General features: G+C 37.8%; 1 protein-coding gene and 1 long non-coding RNA gene across 3 annotated transcripts in view; one reads left to right on the top strand and one right to left on the bottom strand.

The window, feature by feature from the left end:
* LOC129726599 (extracellular serine/threonine protein CG31145) overlaps positions 1–23,977 on the top strand; it is a 217,329-nt gene that overhangs the window by 62,511 nt on the left and 130,841 nt on the right. Inside the window, exon 1 of one of the 2 annotated variants that reach the window (XM_055683501.1) lies at positions 20,329–21,213. The exons of the other annotated variant lie outside the window; for it this stretch is intronic. The gene's annotated coding sequence lies outside the window, so the exon portion shown is untranslated. Of the gene's footprint in view, positions 1–20,328; positions 21,214–23,977 lie in introns of those variants that run through there. 2 annotated transcript variants of the gene reach the window in all.
* On the bottom strand, positions 3,002–11,044 carry LOC129726601 (uncharacterized). The gene is made up of 4 exons (XR_008728368.1): positions 10,880–11,044; positions 9,024–9,063; positions 3,289–3,687; positions 3,002–3,224 (listed from the first exon to the last, which is right to left on the bottom strand). It is a non-coding gene; the product is annotated as an uncharacterized LOC129726601 (long non-coding RNA).

Here is a 23,977-nt window from a genome sequence, read left to right on the forward strand (position 1 = left end):
CAAACCTGTAAATATTTTGAAAGTTCTATTAGTCCTTTTTTTCAAAACTGCTTTAATATTGAAAATCGGTTGATAAATGACTGAGTTAGAAAACATTATATGCGCTTAGGTCCAAAAAACCGTATTTTGAGCATAACTTCAGATTTCGGGGGTGTTTGGAAAATTTCTAGTTTGAGCGAATGTTACACTCAACAAGACCTACAACCTACACTAGGTCACTTCAGAAGTTCTTGCATTTTTTTTTCACGGTGTTATTTTGTCTTTCCGAAAAAAACACATATTCTAAGAAAAAAAAAATTATTTTCGAGAAATAAATTCAAAGAAAAATTAAAAATTATTTATCTAAAAAGGCTAATTTTTTGAAAATTTAGTTTTTATTAAATAAAAATGAGCTTTTTTAGATAATTAATTTTTAAATTTTCTTTTAACTTCTTTTTCAAAAAATAAATATTTTTTTCTTAGAGTGTATGATTTTTTCAGAAAGACAAAATTACTATCTACAACTTTGCCGAAGACGTGACACCGATCAAAGAAACCGTTTTGGCCCTAAAAATATTTGTAATCATCAATACCTTCCCAAAATAGCATTTTCAATAGCTTCTCAAAATTGAGTCGTGTTTCAAAAAATGCGGTCGGTCAAATAGGTTGCTTGTTTTTTTGTGGAATTGCTCAGCTTCAGGTCATCGCTTTTACTTCTCTTTTTTCTTTTTCTTTTTTTACATTTAACGAGATATGTTTAGGAGTTGGCCTCTGAAATTTCTCAAAACAACAAAAACCCCTAGTTTTAATAACTGTGCTTAGGTGTTGTTACAATAATCCAATAGCATCGCGTACTCTGGGGTAGGATAAGTATTTGTGTTCAATAGTTTCGGTAGATGTGCGAAGTCTGAAAGCGTAAGATGAACCACGAGCCAGTATCCAGAAACTGGCTAAAGTTGGAAGGACAAACTGGGCAGTGAAAAAATAGTTTAATCTCAGTGAATGAATATTTTACTCTTCCTACAAACCAACCGACAATATAAACAAGTCAGATCTATACAAATTTACCTCTACACTTCGCTGATCGGAGTAAAAAATCACAGGAGAGTTGTGTGCAAAGCCACGACCGCAAGGTTGAAGTAGAATACTTTTACACAGCTCTACTTCCGGCTGTACATTAACCTACGGCCGGGCGAATCGGTTCGCACCGCTTTTCGCGTTTAGCCTGGCAGAGGCCTAATGCGCACGGCCAACACAATAGAAAGGTGTTTTCACATTGAAAATTAGACACGGCTTTACTGGAGTAAGTGTTGGCAAATGCATCTTCCGCTAATACCGCCGCTATCGTACGAAAGTGCGTCGTTTCATGTGGGAAATAATATAACAACGGCCTCAGGGAAGTACCGGCTGCACCTACCGCTGAGGCTGTTACCATACTACTACTGGTACCCGAAGCTATTAACTCTTCAAACAAAGTGTTTTATTTGTCCTCAAAAGAACAATTGTTCAATTACATATCGGATATAATGCAATCGCATCTCTGTAATATTACCGACAGTAATATTCTTCTGAACAAAATGATCCAAATTTTCCATTAGAGGGAGTGCCGGCTGATGTACGGCAAAAATCTCGCCCGATCGCTCGCGTTGGCGTTCAGCCTGGCAGAGGCCTGAGACGTGATGACCAACCTCAGGGCAAGTGATTTGTTTAATTTGAAGGCAGCCACAGGCGCAACCCGCTGCTATCCTCTGTTACTGCTGAGTGCTGATATCTGCTGCTACTGCTGTCAACGTTGTAGACGGTCGATTCAGCTCACCTTCCGACTAATGATTGTAGCTAGATTTCCCAGAAACACTCTTTTATAGTCGAAGGGTGCTACGAAATAGGCAACGCCTTTCGTCCCCGGTGGCGCAGCGTATTTGGCGGCTCCCGAATAATCATATTGAATTCTGATATTTGCTACTACATATACGAAACAAGAAGAAGGAGACAATTCAAACGGCAATTCGATTGTGTCCCAGATCGCAAAACGATACCTACGCGTTAACCCAAAACGCCCCACTGTGCGTCGACAACGGCAATGTAGTCTTCACTTGGCTTGGCTACACACAAATGAATATCGAGTTCTACTGCACTGAGACGACGAGTGACCAGGGCTCATTCATACATTGCTCGGTGCAGTACTGTTGCCAGCATGTTTTCCTTCAAGACATCAGTTTTAATAACATTCTGACCGCAGAACGTAAAACTGTCTGATATTAAGGTGGTTACGAACTTTCCGAAAAAGCTTCACCTTCAAGACATCGAAATTTTTTGCCACTGCTGTACAGGATATCACAGCAGGCAGTTGGTGTCTACTTATGAAGTCTGTGCCAGGCGTGCTCGCATGTGATTGGTACATTGTTCGTGAAAATTTGACTTTGAAACTTTTGTGAAATTTTCACTGTTTAACAATGAAATGATAATGATAACTGAGGAATCACAAAATTGTCCATCATTTTATCAATCCAACGACATATTGATTATTGTAATCCATCATGTGGTTATATTAGAATTACCGTTTGAAATCTTTCATTCCAACGTTACACCTTGGTTTTAGTTTCCGCAGAATGTATCTCGATATAGGGCGGTTAGACGTAGTCCTACGTCAAAAAGACCAGGGTGAAAATGTCAAAATACTCAAACGCTTATAACATTCTTGTTTTTTATTTTACCATTATTATCTTCAATGTGTAAAAAATAGATTTTTAAAAAAGGTACTTTTTGATATATTTCGTATTTTGTGACAGTTTGGAAAATTTGGAATGTTACAGTGTACATATTTTTTCTAGAACCGCCAACCGCCAAGCCGTTTTCCTAATTTAGAAGTTTTTATCTATCAGCCACCATTTTCAAACAGCAGTCGCGAGTTAACATAAACAGCGGATATGATAAAATGACCTCATTATCAGAAAGAAATAAATGTGAAAAATTTCAGCGAAATCGGAAATGGCATGCTAAAAAAATACCGTTTTACCTATTTTCCATAGAATGTCTCAGTCAGTAGCCATATACGTTGTTCTATATGCAACTTCACTAGCTGAGATCGATCATGGAGGGGCAGCTACGAAATATGCGATCGTCAAGCTCATGTTCAAGCTCTTTTGCTACAGTAATCGGAAAGATGAAAACATAATGCTTTTGTACGTGACTACTGAGAGATGAACTCTCGGAGAGCGTGTCGTTGTGTATTCAAGTGAGAAAACCTAAAACAACAACAAAAAATAAAATAAAAATGTTACTTCATGAATAAATGAATAAAAATGTTACGTAAGATGGGATTTTTTGTAAGAAAGAGACGCTGGGATACATCCGTTAGATGTCGCAGATCGATGATTGATTATATTACAGATTTAAATTTTAAAAACTGGAAAGAGCTGATGGTGTTGTAATTTAGCAACTCATTCATTTAGGTAGATTTATGTGTGTATTTCGCTTGAAGCTTGTGGCCACTCTTTTCGTCGCGGCCTTCAGATTTCGATTCCTTCCTTTGATCCTGTCTTCCTGGAAGTCGACAAACGTTTTCAAACACTTTCACTACGTTTGAGACGGTTAATTTGGCCACGTTTAATAATTTTGCCAACTGGGCGTGCGAGTAGTTTGAATTTTCGCGATGTGCGAGCAACATTTAGATGTGTTTCTTCTCTTGCTTCGACGCCATTTTCACAACTGGAAAGCAAATGTGAAAATCAAACATAACGTCTTAAAAATGAGGGGTGTTCGGGCTTTTTTCTGATACACGCTGGAAATAATACGGCAAATCGAAGTTGACTATTTTTTACCGTAACACCGTTTAATGTTTTTATGTTTTTTCATTAGCTGAGCAGTTCCACGAAAAATGCCCCAGTTTTAATATTTTTTTTAAATTGTCATTTTTGATTTGGCTGAAACTTTGCATAGACGTTTCTATAGGTAAAAAATTCCGTTTTGTGCTACTGGTTGCATTTTTTGAACACAACTCATTTTTGAGAAGCTATTGAAAAATGCTTTTTTGGGAAAGTATTGATGATTACAAATATTTTTAGGCCTAAAACGGTTTCTTGGATCGGTATCACGTCTTCTTCAAAGTTGTAGATAATTACACTAAGCTACAGCGATTTAGAACTTCTGAAGTGACCTAGTGTAGGTTGTAGGTCTTGTTGAGTGTAACATTCTAGTATGAGCGAATGAAATTTTCCAAACACCCCCAAAATCTGAAGTTATGGTCAAAATACGGTTTTTTGGACTTCAGGGCATATAATATTTTTCAACTCAGTCATTTAGCAACCGATTTTCAATATTAAAGCAGTTTTAGAAAGAAGACAAATAGAACTTTCAAAATATATATAAGTTTGTTCTAATGTCAATAAAACATGTCGAGTTATTAGAGCTTAAATATAATTCTTCAGACTTTTTCACGCAATTTTTCAATGTAATTGTCAATTTGCCGTCTATTTTTGTGAGAAACATACCACAAACATACTATAATTTTGAAAGTATATCAATTCCGAATCAAATGAAAGTATTTTTGTGAAAATCGGTTGATATTTGGCTATGTTATATATTTTTTAAGAAAACCAGAATTTTTTCCTTCTATTGCGCAATTATTTCACGGAGCTACAAATGATGAAAAAATGCAAGAACTTTTGATGTGACTTAGTGTGGGTTGTAGCTTTAGTCAAATGTTACTTGCGCATTTACTTGAAGTTTTTCAAATACCTCGAAAATTATTAGTTATGGTCAAAACCCTGTTTTTTACCTTTGCTCACATTTTTATGTTTAATTCGGTTGTTTTTTAACCAATTCTTTATATTTTGGCCGTTTTGGAAAGGCGAAAAATAGAACTCTTGAAACATATAAATATGTCTAAATAGTTCACCTATGTGTGATGAATAGTTTCAAATAAAATAAGATGATTTATATTAAATAAAATAAGATGATTGATTTTTTGTTTCAAATTTTACCTATATGTGATGAATAGTTTTAAAATAAATAAGATAGTTTATGTTATTTTTAAATTTTTCCAAATTTATTCGCAATTTTTTACACATTTTTGTAATGAACGAGCTTTAATTGCTGTAGAATTTGAAAAGTACATTTAGTGCCAAACGAAAACAGTAAGTGTTGTTTATGAAAATCTGTTATAATTTGGCTGAGATATAACTTGATGTTTTCCACCATATACTTAGATTTCATCAAACCAATTCTCAGCCAAATTAAAACAGATTTTAATTAACAACACCTTTTGTTTACGTTTGGTACTAAAAAGAACATTCCAAATTTTCAGCAATTGAAGCTCCATCATTACCAATATGTGTGAAAAATTGCGAATAAATTTGGAATAATTTGAAAATAACATTAACCATCTTATTTATTTTAAAACTATTCATCACATATAGGTAAACTTTTTAGACATATATATGTTTCAAATGCTCTATTTTTCGCCTTTCCAGAACAGCCAAAATATAAAAAATCGGTTGAAAAATAACCGTATTAAACATAAAAATGTGAGCTAAGGTAAAAAACATGGTTTTGAACATAATTTTCGGGGTATTTGAAAAACTTCAAGTAAATGCGCAAGTAACACTCGACTAAAGTTACAACCCACACTAAGTCACATCAAAAGTTCTTGCATTTTTTCATCATTTGTAACACCGTGAAATAGTTGTGCGATAGAATCCAAAAATTCAACTTAGCCAAATATCAACCGGTCTCCACAAAACTACTTTCATTTGATTCGGAATTGAATATACTTTTGAAATTATAGTGTATTTGTGGAACGCTTCCTACAAAAAAAGATGGCAAATTTCAAATTAAATTGAAAAATTGCGTGAAAAAGTCTAAAAAAATAGATATAAACTCAAATAACTTAACATGTTTTATTGATATTAGAACAAACCTGTAAATATTTTGAAAGTTCTATTAGTCCTTTTTTTCAAAACTGCTTTAATATTGAAAATCGGTTGATAAATGACTGAGTTAGAAAACATTATATGCGCTTAGGTCCAAAAAACCGTATTTTGAGCATAACTTCAGATTTCGGGGGTGTTTGGAAAATTTCTAGTTTGAGCGAATGTTACACTCAACAAAACCTACAACCTACACTAGGTCACTTCAGAAGTTCTTGCATTTTTTTTTCACGGTGTTATTTTGTCTTTCCGAAAAAAACACATATTCTAAGAAAAAAAAAATTATTTTCGAGAAATAAATTCAAAGAAAAATTAAAAATTATTTATCTAAAAAGGCTAATTTTTTGAAAATTTAGTTTTTATTAAATAAAAATGAGCTTTTTTAGATAATTAATTTTTAAATTTTCTTTTAACTTCTTTTTCAAAAAATAAATATTTTTTTCTTAGAGTGTATGATTTTTTCAGAAAGACAAAATTACTATCTACAACTTTGCCGAAGACGTGACACCGATCAAAGAAACCGTTTTGGCCCTAAAAATATTTGTAATCATCAATACCTTCCCAAAATAGCATTTTCAATAGCTTCTCAAAATTGAGTCGTGTTTCAAAAAATGCGGTCGGTCAAATAGGTTGCTTGTTTTTTTGTGGAATTGCTCAGCTTCAGGTCATCGCTTTTACTTCTCTTTTTTCTTTTTCTTTTTTTACATTTAACGAGATATGTTTAGGAGTTGGCCTCTGAAATTTCTCAAAACAACAAAAACCCCTAGTTTTAATAACTGTGCTTAGGTGTTGTTACAATAATCCAATAGCATCGCGTACTCTGGGGTAGGATAAGTATTTGTGTTCAATAGTTTCGGTAGATGTGCGAAGTCTGAAAGCGTAAGATGAACCACGAGCCAGTATCCAGAAACTGGCTAAAGTTGGAAGGACAAACTGGGCAGTGAAAAAATAGTTTAATCTCAGTGAATGAATATTTTACTCTTCCTACAAACCAACCGACAATATAAACAAGTCAGATCTATACAAATTTACCTCTACACTTCGCTGATCGGAGTAAAAAATCACAGGAGAGTTGTGTGCAAAGCCACGACCGCAAGGTTGAAGTAGAATACTTTTACACAGCTCTACTTCCGGCTGTACATTAACCTACGGCCGGGCGAATCGGTTCGCACCGCTTTTCGCGTTTAGCCTGGCAGAGGCCTAATGCGCACGGCCAACACAATAGAAAGGTGTTTTCACATTGAAAATTAGACACGGCTTTACTGGAGTAAGTGTTGGCAAATGCATCTTCCGCTAATACCGCCGCTATCGTACGAAAGTGCGTCGTTTCATGTGGGAAATAATATAACAACGGCCTCAGGGAAGTACCGGCTGCACCTACCGCTGAGGCTGTTACCATACTACTACTGGTACCCGAAGCTATTAACTCTTCAAACAAAGTGTTTTATTTGTCCTCAAAAGAACAATTGTTCAATTACATATCGGATATAATGCAATCGCATCTCTGTAATATTACCGACAGTAATATTCTTCTGAACAAAATGATCCAAATTTTCCATTAGAGGGAGTGCCGGCTGATGTACGGCAAAAATCTCGCCCGATCGCTCGCGTTGGCGTTCAGCCTGGCAGAGGCCTGAGACGCGATGACCAACCTCAGGGCAAGTGATTTGTTTAATTTGAAGGCAGCCACAGGTGCAACCCGCTGCTATCCTCTGTTACTGCTGAGTGCTGATATCTGCTGCTACTGCTGTCAACGTTGTAGACGGTCGATTCAGCTCACCTTCCGACTAATGATTGTAGCTAGATTTCCCAGAAACACTCTTTTATAGTCGAAGGGTGCTACGAAATAGGCAACGCCTTTCAGTTCAGTTTTTTCATTCTCTAATGTTCTTCAGACACACGCAACGATTTATCCCTAACCGTTGCGGCTTGTAACATCAAGTGATTACGTTTGCTTGCTGTTGCGTGTTGCATCATGTTGCAACTTGGCAGCTGGGAGACGACGAAATTCTGTTCATGCTGATTGATTGAATCGACTTCATATTAGGTCTGCATAGTCGAACTAACTGCTTTTGTGAATGCGTTCTAACAGGGCAGTTCGTTATTCAAAATCGGTTATGCTGATCACAGCCTTTGCGCTGCCCCAACAGTGAGGGGTTAACTCAATAAAGTAAAAATTAGACAACTACAACAGAATTTGATTGCATCCCGCACAGAATGTCTGCTTGTGTTGATGCCGGAAAATTATTAACCTTCAATTATTTGTTTATTTGCTTAAAAAAAGGCATTTTGCGGTTCAAAATCTTTGAGCTACCCTAATAGTGGGGGAATTAAGATACACGGACAACATGCTCTGTGGAAGCTATTTCACATTCAGTAAATTAGACGGGTGCGACAGATTTAAATTGCTAGGAGCCAACACAGAATGCTTGCTTGCGTTGTCAAAAATTATTAACTTTCAATGATTTGTTTATTTGCCTTGAAAAAGGCATTTTGATTTTCAAAATTGGATTTCCTGATGGCAATCATGCTGCCCCAACACGGGGGGAAAAAATGGCAGTCTGGCGACACACTCTGAGAAGTACCGCGCTGCTCCTGAGACGTGGTGACCAACCACAGGGCTAGTGATGCTGCTAAGGAAGGACGACTGCTGTTGTCGCTGTATAGAACTATTATGAGCGGCTTCGGCTAAAACAGGCTCTTATGTAGGCCAAATAGCATGTTTTCAATTGCAAGGTATATGATTATGTCGACCGTGCTTGGGAAGCAATCATATAACGACCAATCAGAGGTCGAATTTTTCGTTTTGACAAGGCTTGACTATTTTCAATAGAACAAAAGTGTGAATAATAAAATTACAAATATCTTCTTTTGGGAAGAATCTTCAAAGATTTTCCAATCTATTGCTACAAGAACGAAGGAAATCCATCGAATACTAACCGATTTATTAGCATTTGAAATTGGACATATTTTTCACTTTTTTCGGTTTTAGATTTTCATTTCACATCCCTATGTAGCCGAACTTCCTGAGAGTATTTTTGAAGTATTCTACTTCAAAAATGCAGCGTCGAAAAAACAAACCTAGATCATACGTTAAACAAAAATCCAAATACTTACCTAGCACGAAATCCTTTTGAGGTTGCATTTTCTGATATTCCTGTAATTTTGAATACTTTTACTAGTAGTTTTAGTAATTTCATCATTAATTTATCTTCAAAACACACATTAAATTGGTTGAGGGAAAAGACATGCAAACAATCGGCTTTGTTGTTCTCCATTCCGTTTGCAATAGAAACGAAGTATTTATAAAAAAGATCGTACACAAACCCGGTACAACTTTTAACTGTTGTTTTTATAAACAAATCCTGATTTTCTAGATTTTTCTCGAATTTTTTGAAAATCGATATATTTAAATAATAACAGACGTTAGAGTGAAGTTGTAAGGTTGGCTTTCAGGGAAATAACTGTATATTCATTTGAAAATATAGGTTGTGCTCGGTCGAACTTCTTTTCGATATTATTTTCACTCCGGATAATCGAACAATCGAATTTGCAATCAACGAACGTAAAATAATGATTTTATCCTGTTATTTTACTTTTTTTTTTGCAGTGGCGTTGCCAGAAATAATTTCGGTGGGAAAATCGGTGAAATCTTGAGAAACCGAAAAATAAATAAATTAGACAATGATTAGTTTCACTTAACTCAGACATGTTCCTAACATGCTGGAAGAGACGGAAAAGGTAACCAATATGCCAGAAGTGATAGTAAAAGAAAAATTTCAATAATAATTCGAGCCTTTTCCGGATAATCGAGTCGGACCTGTATTAACAAAGTTGAATTTCAGAGTCTGTACTTGATAAAACAATTTGAAGAAATAAATCAATTTATTATTAACACATTTTTAAAAAAACAATTGAAGTGCAAAGATTGTTTAAGAAAGTTCTAATTAAACTCGAATAAATTATAACAAAATGTTTGCTTATTTTACTGTTATTAAGATTTACAAAACCTATGACCACTGCGCGCTCGGAATTGATCTTAGTAACAATAAAAATATAGTTGCCAAGACGATGGATTAGACAAATGACAGCTTTTTCTCGTAAATCTGGGTTTACCCTAGCTACAAAGAGACAGAGTCAGCTTTGATATTCTCAAGTTCGTCATTTCTCTTTCCTGAAGTGGAACAAAGCTTCATGATTTTTATAGGTGCTCAGCATCTCTTAGTGGATGCAAAACCTTTCCCAGTAAGTTAATTTGTTTTCAATTAAGGAAGCATTGAATTACATTTGAAAAGTTTTACAAACAGTTTAGCATACTATCGGAAGCTTACAACATTCCTTGTATATATGTTTTACCTGTTGCTCGTACAAAAATAATAAATACAAAAAACTGGAAATGGTATGACGTGTTAAACCGAAGCAACAATGTAATTCAGCTCACGATAGCCAACAAAGCGGAAATTTTCATTAAACACAATGCGCAGTATGTGCTCGGTCTTAAATTGCAGCACCCGCGCATTTCATTGGCTTTAATCAATTCAATCAATCAATCGAGATACTGCATCTCGATTACTTATTCCTATCATAAAGTGAAACACCCTTAAATGAAACGCTTCGACTGAAGTAGAACGCTACGAGTATGTGCAACTAAGCCTAGGCGGTAGTAACAACCTTCAATCTCAGTAAATTATGTCTACACAAAGGAGCACCTTCTCATCATACTGACAATAGAAAACTTATTTTAGCAACTCTTTGCACTTTTCAGAAGAAAACTTATCCGGAAGAGCAAAGCAATTGCTTCTTTCCCTCCCAATGAGCGGTTAGCCGACAAGTATCCTAATCAACGAGTTTACGAAAAAGGAAACTTCTGATAGCATACAATTTTCGCAAACGTAAAATATTCAAAAACGGAAGAGATTGCAGGAGCAGGTGGTCAGATTTGTTTGCTACTTTCTTTCGGTTGGCGAACCCACCGGCAGACCTTTTCGCTCCGGTAGCCACAATTCCTCTCGATTTGTAGTGCAGTTGTTCTGGTTCTGGTAACAAAGCCTTCGGTACTCTGTAGAGTATTACGCTATTCAACTTTGGAAATCACTGTTTAGATTGGGACTGCTGTTATTGTAGATGCTGGTCCGACTTCACTGATACGGTCATGCGCCCGTACAGGAGGAGCTGCAGAAACAAATCGTTTTCGAGCGGAACGTTTCAATCAACGTCAATTATGGAATCATCTAGCGCATTTGTATTATGTGTTTAGTATGCATACTGACAGCAAAGATTGACTTATACACTCACTGCTTTGTTATCGGGGGATTGTTGTGTCTGTCCGGGCAGTCACTGCTGGTGCCGCCACTAAATCTGAATGCCGGCTGTGGGAAGCGAGCGATAGTTCTAACCCACACACGCGCTCCGTTTGCGGTTAGCTTATCAGCTGGCCCTGCGAAACATGGCTGATCGATATACAAACGGGATGACACATAATACGGCACACGTGCTGAGCTTCGGAAAATTGAAGAAATAGTTTCGAGATGGAGTGAAAATAGATTCAAGAAATAATTTTTTTTCCAATGTTCAATCTATTACTAAGCTTACAAAGATTATAAAACAATAAGGTTGTTTCCAATGTTTAAGTTCATAGTTATAAATCCTTTGTATACATCAGTTTACGAGATATCTTAAAATGTTGTTCTGTGTGGTTCAGTTGTATTTGAATTCCCAATTCAAGAAAATTCAAGAGATAATAAAGGGTGGTGAAATATTGATCAGATTGCGTTGCGGTTCATTATGCTTATTCCACTACACAAATAATATCTACTGTTCTCACAATCATCGTTATGTATAACGAAAAGCAGAAAAATGTTTGTTTTAAAGTTAGGTGAACCAAAAACAAACCCAAAATCCATGTTGTTAGTAGAAAATAACGAACACACCATCACAAAACCTTATGTTTCGTGTCTACTACTTTTCTCCGAAAACCTGGTCCATGACCGACGCGCCGATACCTCATTCAAAATTTTCCAATCAATTCCAATTTTCGACGATAGTGAAAGCCAACTCTTCAGACATCTCCTCAGCAGAGAAGCTACAAACAACTTCACAGAATAAACAACAGCTTCTTATGGGGAGATGAAATTTAAACTTCAGCCCACAACCCACTGCACTGCCCATCCGTAAATGGCAGCCGATTGCGGCGAACACTTTTGCGATCGTCAGTCCCGCATTGTATAATCGTAATATGGGTCTTTGAAGTTTCCCGAAGTGGAGTGCCATCACGGCGAGACCACTTTCTCGTCGTCTGCCCGTACAGTCGTCGATCAGCTTGGCTGATCATACCGGAAGTTTGAAATTTTTTTTCAATTAATTCTCCATCATGGTCGGCGTCTGTCAAAGCTGTTCCTCCGTGGAACTGGGAAACTGTGTAGAAGTTTTACCAAACAAACAACAATGCCAAACCGTGACGGCAACAGGTCGAACCGGTGCTGCTCATTTGGGTTGGGCGATGCGATGATGATGATCTTCTCGAACCAGGTGAAATATAATAGAGTGAAAAGTCAAGCGAACAGTTCGCTCCAGATTTACTGACGCATACGACCGACTTCACGATTTGTTTTTCAGTTTTTTTTTTACTCTGCACACAATGCAACACTGGAATGGCATTATTCGAATCAAGGGAATTTAATGTATCCCGGGTAATGGTCGCTAGAAAAGCGATAGGAAATTATTAGTTTCAATGGGATGGTGGCACAATTAGCATTATAAAGCGATCTCCTTAATTGTTGCAGTAGTGACCAAACAATAACGCACGTTTCGTTATGTTCGTACAACAAATAGCATATCACCATTCCAGTACAAGTAGTAAGATGCCAGATATTTCATAATCAGCCTGGCGGTAATAACGCAACATAGCGTGGAAACATAGCGTTTTTGCTAGTGACAGTTACAATGTTATCTAATTGCTTCTTTTTCCTAACGAACCTACAATTAGATAGAGGCTAAAAACAAATTACTTATATGACTAGAAAGTCAACAAAATATACTGTTACTGTACAACACTGCTGTAAGGATCGACTTCCCCCAGGGAAATATCCAGTCGAGTGACGCTGAAAACATGAGACTCACAAAACGCCCGACATTCATCCATTTTCAATTGAAAAGGTGTAATAACATTTTTTCAATTTCATGATCACTAGATTTCATACAATTGTATCCATCAGGTCATACTTTCAACAAACGCTTGAAATTTATTGCAGGGTTCCGGTAATTTGTTTTTCGTAAATTGTTCACCTAACTGTAATTTCTAAGGGTGTGCGAAATTTTGCGAAATTTCGAGTTTCACGAAATTAACCGAAATTTACCGAAACTGAGAACACATTTTTTAATAAATAGAAACAAATTATGATTTCTGAACCAATATTTTTGCTGTTTCAAACTCCAACTAAGGTCCGGAAATGCTCCAAAGCTTTGACCGTATAAAGTTTTAAAAATCTATAGTTTACTATAATTTTTTTAATTTCCAGAATTTTCTTGAAATTCTTCACTTGAATAAACTCTAAATATCTCTAAGCCTTCGGTTCAAATACGAACTAAAAATAAAGGTTTACTTACAATTTATAAATTTTAGTCATTTTTTGAAGAGTTTCGAGAAAAATTTCGTTAAGTTTCGGAAACCTTGAAATTTCGCGAAATTGTGTACAGCCTTAGATATTTCGGCATAGAATATTCGAAATCTCGGTAGTGATAGTTCGGTAATATTTTGTGCCAAAATTTCAGTTAGGTCTAACCGAAATTTACGAAAAAATGTCACAGCTGTTATTTTACTTTAAACCGAGCACTCAGTGGTGCCGTTCTAGGCAATAAACTACCGAGTCCCGGCTACTGATATTCCTCACTTTGTTAGAATATGCCTCGTTCTATACCAATTCATCGGACATGATTGTCGCTGCGCGTGAGCAAAAATCGAACTAATTTATACACTGTTAATATGATGTATACTTGCTTGCTTACTTAGATGGCCGTACGTCCTAAGACATGGGCTGCATGACGTGGTTCCGCCAATTTACTCGGTCCATGGCTGCCTGCTTCCAGTTTCGCGGGCCCCCGGTACTCTGCTCCATCTGGTCCACCCATCTCGCTCGTTGCGCTCCACACCTTCTCGTTCCCGCCGGATTTGGAGCGAACACCAATTTTGCACGGTAGCTATCCGGCATTCTAGCTACATGCCCTGCCCAGCGTATCCATCCAGCTTTAGCCACTTTCTGAATACTGGGTTCACCGTAGAGGCGCGCAAGCTCGTGGTTCATCCTACGCCTCCACACTCCGTTCTCCTGCACACCGCCAAAGATGGTTCTTAGCACCCGACGTTCAAAAACTCCGAGTGCTCGCAAGTCCTCCTCGAGCATTGTCCATGTCTCATGCCCGTAGAGAACGACCGGTCTTATTTGCGTTTTGTACAGGAAACACTTGGTGCGAAGACTCATTTTGCGACCGTAGTTATTTATGGAGCCCATAGTAGACACGACTTCCACTGATAATATGTCTCCTTATCTCCCGGCTGGCATCGTTGTTCTCAGTTACCAGAGAGCCGAGGTACACAAACTCGTCGACCACCTCGAACTCATCCCCGTCGATCGTTACCGTATTGCCTAGGCGTGCCCTGTTGCTCGGACCCACCTGCAAGCATATACTTATTTTTTGACGTATTAATCTTCAGTCCGATCCTATCTGCTTCACGTTTCAGTCGGGTTCAGACTGGTCTGCCACCGTCTCAAATTTTCTGCCGACAATATACACGTCATCCGCAAAGCAAATAAATTGACCTGATCTGTTGAAAATCGTGCCCCGCATGTCAAACCCCGCACGTCTCATTACACCCTCTAGCGCGACGTTAAACAATAAGCAGGAGAGACCATCACCTTGTCGGAGCCCCCTGTGAGACTCGAATGGGTCCGACGTTCCACCCGAAATTCTCACACAACACTTCACATCCTCCATCGTAGCCTTAATCAGTCTTGTCAGCTTTCTGCTCGAGTTCTTCACATTCCTCCTCTTCCTGGCGACGCTTTTTTTCCTTGAAAAGTTGGACTTGCAACATTGTTGCCCGCGCTGCGTTCTTCTCGTCCAAAATCTGCCGACATTCTTCGTCAAACCTCTCGTTACGTCGATTCGGTTGCACGTGTCCCAGGACTTCCTCCGCAGCACTGCTGATAGCTGTTTTCACGGGATTCCAGCGGTCCCCTAGAGAGGCTTCTTCAATAAGATGTATACTAAACGTCAAAATCAACTGACGACAAAGCCAAAACATAACTGCTGAAAGGTGAAACAATTTTTTCACTATCCATGTGGACGACTGTACGGTGCTACTATCCGAAAAATGATAATAATGTGTACGAATGTTTAGTTCTCAAACATGAAACTTTCCGGAAGAGTCAAGAGTTACCGGCGCATCATTTGAAATTAAGCGTACAATCAGAACTTCCTGATAACCGCTTTGAGCACGCTCTACAGCCAAGTTTTCCACTCTTGCCGAGGTTAATAAAGCAAAAATCGGGTGCCCCGATAAACCTGACCAATGGTTCTGAAACCTGAATTGCGATATATCAAACTTTTAGTTTTGGTAGAATGGGACCTGAAAATAAATATAACCCCTCAATATTAAATCCCACTCTGGCAGACAATTTCACACTTTTCTTTCGTACTTTGAAGTGCAAAAAATATGGCAATAGCATTAAGTGCAAAAAATGACAATATCATTAATCTGCATGTTATTTTAAGCGTCGAGCTGACCAAACTGCTACACCTTTTTCATATACAATTTTGAACAGCTCAACGATCGATGACGGACTATGCATGATAAATCGGTTTTGCTCATAGTGACCCGTTTATGAGAATTTAATCATCAGATGGCAGCACTTACCGTCGGAAATCGGTCGTGTTCAAAATGTATGAAAAATATGGAAGTTAGGTATCTTGTTCTAGTTATCTTTGTTAAAACGCAAGTCTTCCATTTAAGTCACTTTTTCATTTAATGAATTAAATGATTTTGATACTTCTGAATTTGTCTAAATAATGTCAGTTATACCCGAAAAGAAATGGTTACCAATCGTGGGTCCGGGGCCGATAAGGAGACCGCGAGGCTCATCCAGGAGGCTGCGAAGGGTTTGGTAATGTGCACGGGTAAAGAAAATTTCTCTTCAGATACTTCTGTGAGAGCGGATTTTCAACGTTTCTGCAAGTTAAAACCAAGACTTAGAATAAATTAGACATGCAGGATGATATAAGACTGACAAACACCGCTTCGAATTTCAAAACTTGTATCTGAAGTTCTGGTGGCCGCGGTGCTCTTTGTACTTAGCAAAAGGAGTCCCGAAGCCAAAGCAGGTATGGAACCGCTGCGTTGAAGTAAACAACAATTGGTGACAAAAAATGCTGTACGCTGTACGTATTATAAAGACTCGGAGGGAGAGATAAGCGGGGAAAATGCTGTGAGCCAAACGAACTGCCAAAATCTGAGCCAAGCGAACAAGAAAGTTAACACCACATTTACGGGCATTGTAATCAGGTGACGAACGTCTGCGTTTTGATACTCGTGATTTTCTATTTCTATTGCTAAATAATGAATTATAAATGCTCCAAAGTTGCAATATTCCAGTGATTCTTGGCGTTTCTATTTTCTTAACAATTAAAATTATTAAATTTGATAATATAAAGCGGGAAACTCCTCTCTCTTTTTCTTTTCTTTACCAACTCTAATTTTTATTGACCATTAAATAAATTTCGAAAATAGGTGGTATTTGACCACTTTAGGCTGTTTTACGTGAACTTTACGACACAATCTTGGTTTCCAAAATAACATCTGGAGTCTATCTGCGGACTCTGGACATTACTCTGATTCCGAGAATGTCGATATTGGGTGACATTTCGTTATTTTATGCAGATTTCTAAAAACCAGTGATTTAAAATAGCATCTGATGTTTATTTACAGCCCTGGGCCTTATCTCGATCGGAATATTTGTATAAGCTGGTATTGATTTATTTTATTTTAGCTGTTATCAAGAAACGGGAGTCACTGGCGTATGGCGTTTAAAGTTGGTTTTCGGACGCTGAGCATCATCACTATTCTGAAAATATCCATATTATGTAGGTGCAATTGGATCAGTTTTCACGAAACTGAACGTCACCATCTCAAAATTCTAAATGGCATCTAGAGTCGATTTCTGAGTACTAGATATCATGCCGGCTCTAAAAATACCCATATTGGATGATATTCGTCCATGCTTGCAGTTCTGATCGGTCAAAATTTGCGTTCAAAATAAGGCTTTACATTTTTAAATAATACAATAGCTAGCATAACAAAATCACAATTTTACGCATTTCGATAGCCAATTTTCCAATGATTGCTGTAAGAATGAAGGAAATCCTTTGGAAACTCACTGAGTTTTAAGCATTTGAAAATGGACAATTTTCGTGACGCTATCAGTGTTTTCGGTTTTTGAATTTGCAACCCCATAATGTTACTGTAAGACGTAATTAGACGTCAAAAGTTGGTCAATATTGCACTCTAAAAAGAGATCTGGCACCTCAGACATATGAAACCCCTCTCTGATTATTTTTAGTACAGATCATAACTTGTCTGGACCATGTAACTCCGTAAAAAAATCATGCACGATTTTTTCGTGTCAGGTATTTCTTCTTGATATTTTGTGTCATTATGCACATTAAATCTCTGTCGCATGACTCAAAAGACAACATATTTTTTACGTTAACAAAAAACATGTTGTACTATTGTAAGAAATGATGCAAACATATCATGGCTCTTGTAAAAATATTTTCTCAAAATATTCAATTTGTTTTTACGAAATAACCAGTTGAAGCATCAACGTTACTTAATTCCTGCTTTACTATTGACGTTGTTCGAAATAAACAATCCGTTTGTTCAAACACATCCAAAAAAGCAAAAACTTGTTTGACAAGAGTAATCTTAATCTTAAATACTCGTTTTTTTACGAAGTTTTTTTCACGCAGATTTGTTGAATTATTATTTGGAAAATAACAACTCAAGGAAGGAAAAATTCTCGAGTAGCAACGAATTCATAAGTTTGGCAATGCAATAGCAACGAACCGATCAGTTGTTATTGGACCAAATGCAGTTTTGTTTGTGTTGCTATCCAAGACAGCAGCCAAAGTGAAAACAAACTGCGAATTCGTTTATCTGACGTTATTGATTCGATACCGTCCAGTAGCCATCGTCCTTGGCAATGACGCTTATGTCTGAAGACGTTAGCGTCATCGTCGATAACGATAGCAGACAGTATCGTTATCGGCGTTTACGATAAGTTATCGATTAACAACCTTGTTGCTAACCACATTTCGCCCATAGTTGTCGATCTTCACGAGGAGATTATTGTTGATTCTGTAACAAGTTTCAAATCAATTCTAAATCGTCTCATTACAGTAGTATCGTTTTTAATTGGGTTGTTTAGCTATTCACGGATTTTCGTTTTTTATATATCATCTGAAAGAGTAAATTTCTGAGCAAAACGTGATTTTAAAAAGTTTATATCATTATCCTTCGATTTTTAAATAAAGAATAAAAATTTGCTCTAAATCGCTGCGATGACAGTTGGTATATGGGCGAACTGTCATTGTGGCGATTTCGAGCAGATTTCGAGCAATTTTAAATCGTGATTTAAAAACCGAAGGGCAACAATAGAAAAAAAAATTAAATCACGTTTTACTTAGAAAATGCAGATCTTTCAGATGATATAAAAATTTGATATAGCTAAACAACCCAATTGTTCCTAAAAATTCGGGTATATTTAGTTCAACAGTTTTTCAACTTTTGTTAACAACGAGTATTCAGAAAAAAGGCTTTCTTTAAAACACCTACAATTTCGTTATTGCAACATAACCACAGTGTGCGCCATAATTATTGCAACAAAAAACAGAGGACCGGTGTTAACAACGTTTTTGGCAAGTAAGAGAGAACTTTTGAAATTATAACAGTTTATGGAGTAAAAACCAGTAAAAAAAAAGAACTCATTCAATGTGTCCTCCTTTAGCTTTGATGGTAGCTCGGAGACGCTTACGATAAGAATCGACGGCGAACCGAAGGCCATTTTGAGGGATTTCCTTCCAAGCTTTGAGCAAAGACTTCTTCAACTAGTTCGAACTTGTGTGTTTTCGTGAGCAGTCCCTTACTCCTGAAATCCCACAAACCAAGAAGTCCATCACGTTGAGATCTAGCGATTTTGGAGGCCCCTCATCCTTGGTGATGACAGAGAGAAAGTCGGACTCGCACCAGTCTTGGTTTTCTTTGTGTTAGCCGGGGCACCGTCTTGCATAAAGGTCCAGTTATTCTTTTTCTGAACCCAACCCAACACATTTATCTTCATAATCTCATTCAGATAGTAATCGTTATCGATTTTTACTCATTTTTCGATGAAGAGCAGCTCGGTTCTCGAAAGACCTGAAAAAGCCCGTTTTTTTCTGGTGTTTGCAACCTAGACTGAACTTTGAGGCACACCTGCTCTACTAGGAGATCTATCAGATTGTTTATTGTGGTGAGACAGTATTTTTTTTGTAATCGTGCATGCCAATGCAGGGTTTGTATTTATCAAATCCGAGACCCAATCAAAACAAACGTATTCGAAGCAGGTGCATGAGAACAGAAACGCATCACGATTAGTGTTTCACAGATCATTCTTACAGCATGTGTTTTTATGATGTACATTGATTAAAACTAAAATTTTTCAATAATTTCAAAAATTACCTCATAGGATTTCTCCATCTTATTTACTGTTTTGTTTTGGTTACGCAATTTTGTTCAGAGCTGGCACCTGAGATCGCAATTTGGAAAACGTTATTTTTTTTTTTTCATGTTCCAATTTGCATTTTTATGTACAGGCATAAGCCCCTTTGATAATACTGCCAACACTGCCAATGGCAGACGTTCACCTTTATTGTTTCCTTATAACAGTTTGCCCGGTTTGAATGTACTCTCCCGGCTCTCTCGACAATCAGTTATACCAGTTTTCTCGCCTGCCCATGCGAACAAGGGAAAATCGAAAACGTAAACAGACCGTAAACAAGCAGCGAACATCGGAGGGAATTTGACAGTTCAACTACGGTTCTCTCTCTCTCTCGACTCGTTTGTGGGAGAACACCTTGGCTCATCTTTCCTACACTGAGCTCTTTTTCTACGCGGTTACTGGCATGACAGAGCATGCAATTGCGATTCAATGTGGTTTGTTTCATGCGTGATTTGATAAAAATAAACGCATTTTAAAACAGTTTCAACTTTCGTGGGTTGGTTGAAAAATATAACCTAGTGTATTTCATTTGCCGTACACTCCGCGGAATCGCTCTCGCTCGAGATTCGTCCATCTGCGGGGGATCAAAACAGCACCGATTGTCGAGCAGCATCAAATTTTATTGCATTCCTGCTCTGGTCGGCTGTTCGTTGTTTTGTGCCTTCTGCTATAAGTGTGAGTGTACTCCGCGGTCGCATCCCGCAACGGTGTTTGTATTCACACCGCTGCTGGCGAAAAAACGAGAGAGAATCCGCGAGCTTCTTTTTTGACAGTCGATTATTATGGTTTCAATAATACGAATCTGATCAGAAAACAACACGCGCAGTTCGGAACAAGTGAGGCTCGCTTTTTTTTTTGTTCACTTTGTGCAAAGAGGCTGAACAAGAGAAAGGAAACAAATTTCGATTAAAAGTGGTACAGCCTCTTCGGACCAAGTACGTGATTACATTCAATAGTTGCCTATTTCGAAGCTATCAATGACTGGTGCTGCGTGGATCAATGAATCCCCCGTTTTGTATTTCTTTTCAATAGCTATCGGTAGATACGAGCGTTATGATAGTGACTGGGTCGGGGAAGTCGGCTGTATGGCTGGATCGTATGATCTAGCAAAGAAGTGAAGTGTTTTCATTTTCGTTGCCTTTTCGGATCAAATTCCGCATTTGTCTGATGCAAATTGTGATCGAGAAAGTGATAGTAGTACATATAACCTTTTGCTACAGAAATTTACTGCGAATGTGAGACTGAAAAAGTAAGTGTAGTGCATGAACAGAAAAAAAATTGAAAAATTGCCTTAGGTAAAAGATTCAGCACATGGAAGGAGAGATGATTTGGTGAAGTTTATTGATTTCTGTGTCGTTCTCTTTCGTGGAAACCTGTTTCTCCGTCATAGTGAATCGTCATAGCCGTGTGTGCTGCTTTTGCTGCATCGGAATGCTGCCGTGCTAATCGAGATCCAAAACTAAAAACGTTTGCTGCTGGTACCAGAATAGGGATGAAAGGTGAATCTACTTTTTTTTTACCTCTACTGATAACGTTTTCTTCCTCGCGAAGATATGGTGTCTTACTAGTAGCTTTAAATTAAGCGATTGTGAAATATCTTTAATGAGACACCCACGACTCATAGCGTGAAGAGCATCATCAACATGAGATGCAACTTTTGACTAGCTGATTAATAGGGTGACCAATCATCCATGCTCTAATTTCTAATGTTCTGTTTGGTTTCATTTCGTAAAAAAAACGTAGGAATTTGATATTCGAAGTTTCTCGTTCGACCAGTTTGGTTAGATTAGGGGCCGTTCAATAATTACGTAAGCAAATATGGGGAAGGGGGGGTGTGCAATTTTCTTACGCTATCTTACAAGGAAAGGAGGGGGGGGGGAATTGAATTTCTTACGTAAGAAAAACATTGTTAATGCAGCTGTTCAAATAACCAAGTTCATGACAGCGTGGACGGTAAAATTCATGAATAGGAAATTACGAAATTACTCGAATGAAGGACAGAAGACGAAACGAAGTACTGTGCTTGTTTTATAATGATAAAACTAAAATAAAAATCTATATATGCTGGCAGTAAGATCTTACTAGGGGGAGGGGGGGGGGGACCAAAAAATCTTATGATGTCTTACAAGGGAGGGAGGGGGGTTTGAAAAAGTGGATAAATATGATTACGTAATTATTGAACGGCCCCTTACACTACGATTGACGGCAACCTGCTGCGGATTGCAGCAACTTTGCATGTACATGTGATCCCCTGTTTTCACCGCAGCAGGTTGCGGTGTCAGAGGGGAAGCTGGGAAGACATATCGCGACGGTTTGCCATAGTCACGCTGCTAAGTTAAAGCTGCCGTTTATGCATTTAACCTCTCACGAATGTTATTGTTGCTGTTGCTCCCATCCAACAAAGCATTTCAAGATGCATTTCTGTTACCCACGTACAGTCACATTATTCGCATGGGAAGATGCTATAAAAAAATTGCAGGGTGGACTGAGCAGTGTAAGACTTGTGCGCCCGCGCCGCCGGATTTTTGGGTCGTTATCTCTTCCACCTTGTGCTGGGCCAATTTTTACTGATATATCGGTAAAAAGAAAACTATTCTATTCAAAGTAAACAATAAACAAGTCTTGACTTGTTTTGGCATCCTTTTTCAATGTAGTATTCCTAAGTTTTCTTTTTTCCTATAAAATAGATACATTATTTTAAACTACATGTCAAATAAGCAGTATCAATCACATGCTACTAAACCGTACGTTTCTGAAAGATCAGCTGCAGTTCACCACTTACTGTATTACGTTCATGAAGCATGAATTGCAGGTGTATACAATATACAAAGATTTTGGAGTCAGCATTCGATGCTATCCTATTAGCGAAAATTGAGAGACTTGCTTGCTTGCTTTTCGTGTTATTTTTTAACGAGTTGTGTTTGCTTTGCCACTAGGACTCAGCAGATTTTTGCCGATGAACCTATATTATATTTGGCAATGCTGTTAATGGTTACCGTGAACTGTAGACGTCGTACTTTTCTGCGACTGGTGTTCCAAAATTCTTCTGGCCATTAATGTAACAAAATATAGTTCAGCGTCAACCTTGCGGTCGTAGCTTTGCACACAACCATTCTGTTATTTCCCTGGAGAAAGTGCCGGCCAATGCACCTACCACTAATGCTACCATCTCCACAACAGCTACTGGTACTCGAAAACGTTAACTTTTCGATTAAGTATTTAATTTGTTCTTAAAAGAACAATTTGTGGTTTAATTGAATACCGGATGAAGTTGATCGCATCTCTGTGCTATCCTCGACAGTGGGATTCTTCTGAAAACACAGTAGTGAGCTGTTTCCACGCCGGAAACCTGACGGTAGACAGGCTTTGATTGACAGAATCCAAAAAACGTGCGTTATCAAAATACGGCAGAGCTTTTCATTGGAGGAAGTGCTGTTCAATGCATGACGCTGCCGCTACCACACAAAGACTACTTTATGCTAGACGCTGCTACAACTACCGCTGCTGCTATCCGTTACTACTTAGGACCTTCCTCGTTGCCATCCACTAGTAAAATGATTGATTCGAGCAAAAACAGTTTTTTATATAGAAAAACAAATACATTTCCGGTTTACTAGGTATGAAATTCTGTCGTCCGTGTTAGAGAAGGCAACCATGGGCGACCAATCAGAACATACGAAATCTGCGTTTCAACAAGGCTCGACCATTTTCAATAGTACAAATATTTGCATGATTAAGGCTTGACAATCTTCAAGGCTTGATTATGCGTTTTAGTGTCGTATGGAAGCAGATAACAGAAGATGCTGTCGCACTCAAGGCTTAGGCACAATGGATACGTTTGCGTTGCGATGACGTTAATTTGACAGAAAATGTATGGACTAACTGGCTGGCAAACACAGCCGCAACGTATCAATTGTATTTAGACCTTCGGTCACGCAACATTTTATTACGTATTGCCGAAGGAAAAGAAAATTCAGTTCTCACTAAGACATGGAGTTGAAGTCGAATTTACAACCGACTTCGTGAAAATGTTTTAACATTTCGAATAAAGTACTTAGGACCATTCCAGTCGGCATCTACTATTTAGTAAAATGCTTGTTTTAAGCAAAGATAGGATCTTATGTAGTCCAAAAAGTGCATAGGTGGTTTACTAGATATATAATTCTGTCGACTGTGCTAGGACAAGCGTTAAGGGACCTGTTAGAGGTTGAAATCTGCGTTTCAACAAGGCTTGACAGTTTTGTTTTTGTTAACAACATTTGT

This window comes from Wyeomyia smithii, chromosome 3, assembly GCF_029784165.1.
Source record: "Wyeomyia smithii strain HCP4-BCI-WySm-NY-G18 chromosome 3, ASM2978416v1, whole genome shotgun sequence".
In the NCBI taxonomy this organism is placed as follows: Eukaryota; Metazoa; Arthropoda; class Insecta; order Diptera; family Culicidae; genus Wyeomyia; species Wyeomyia smithii.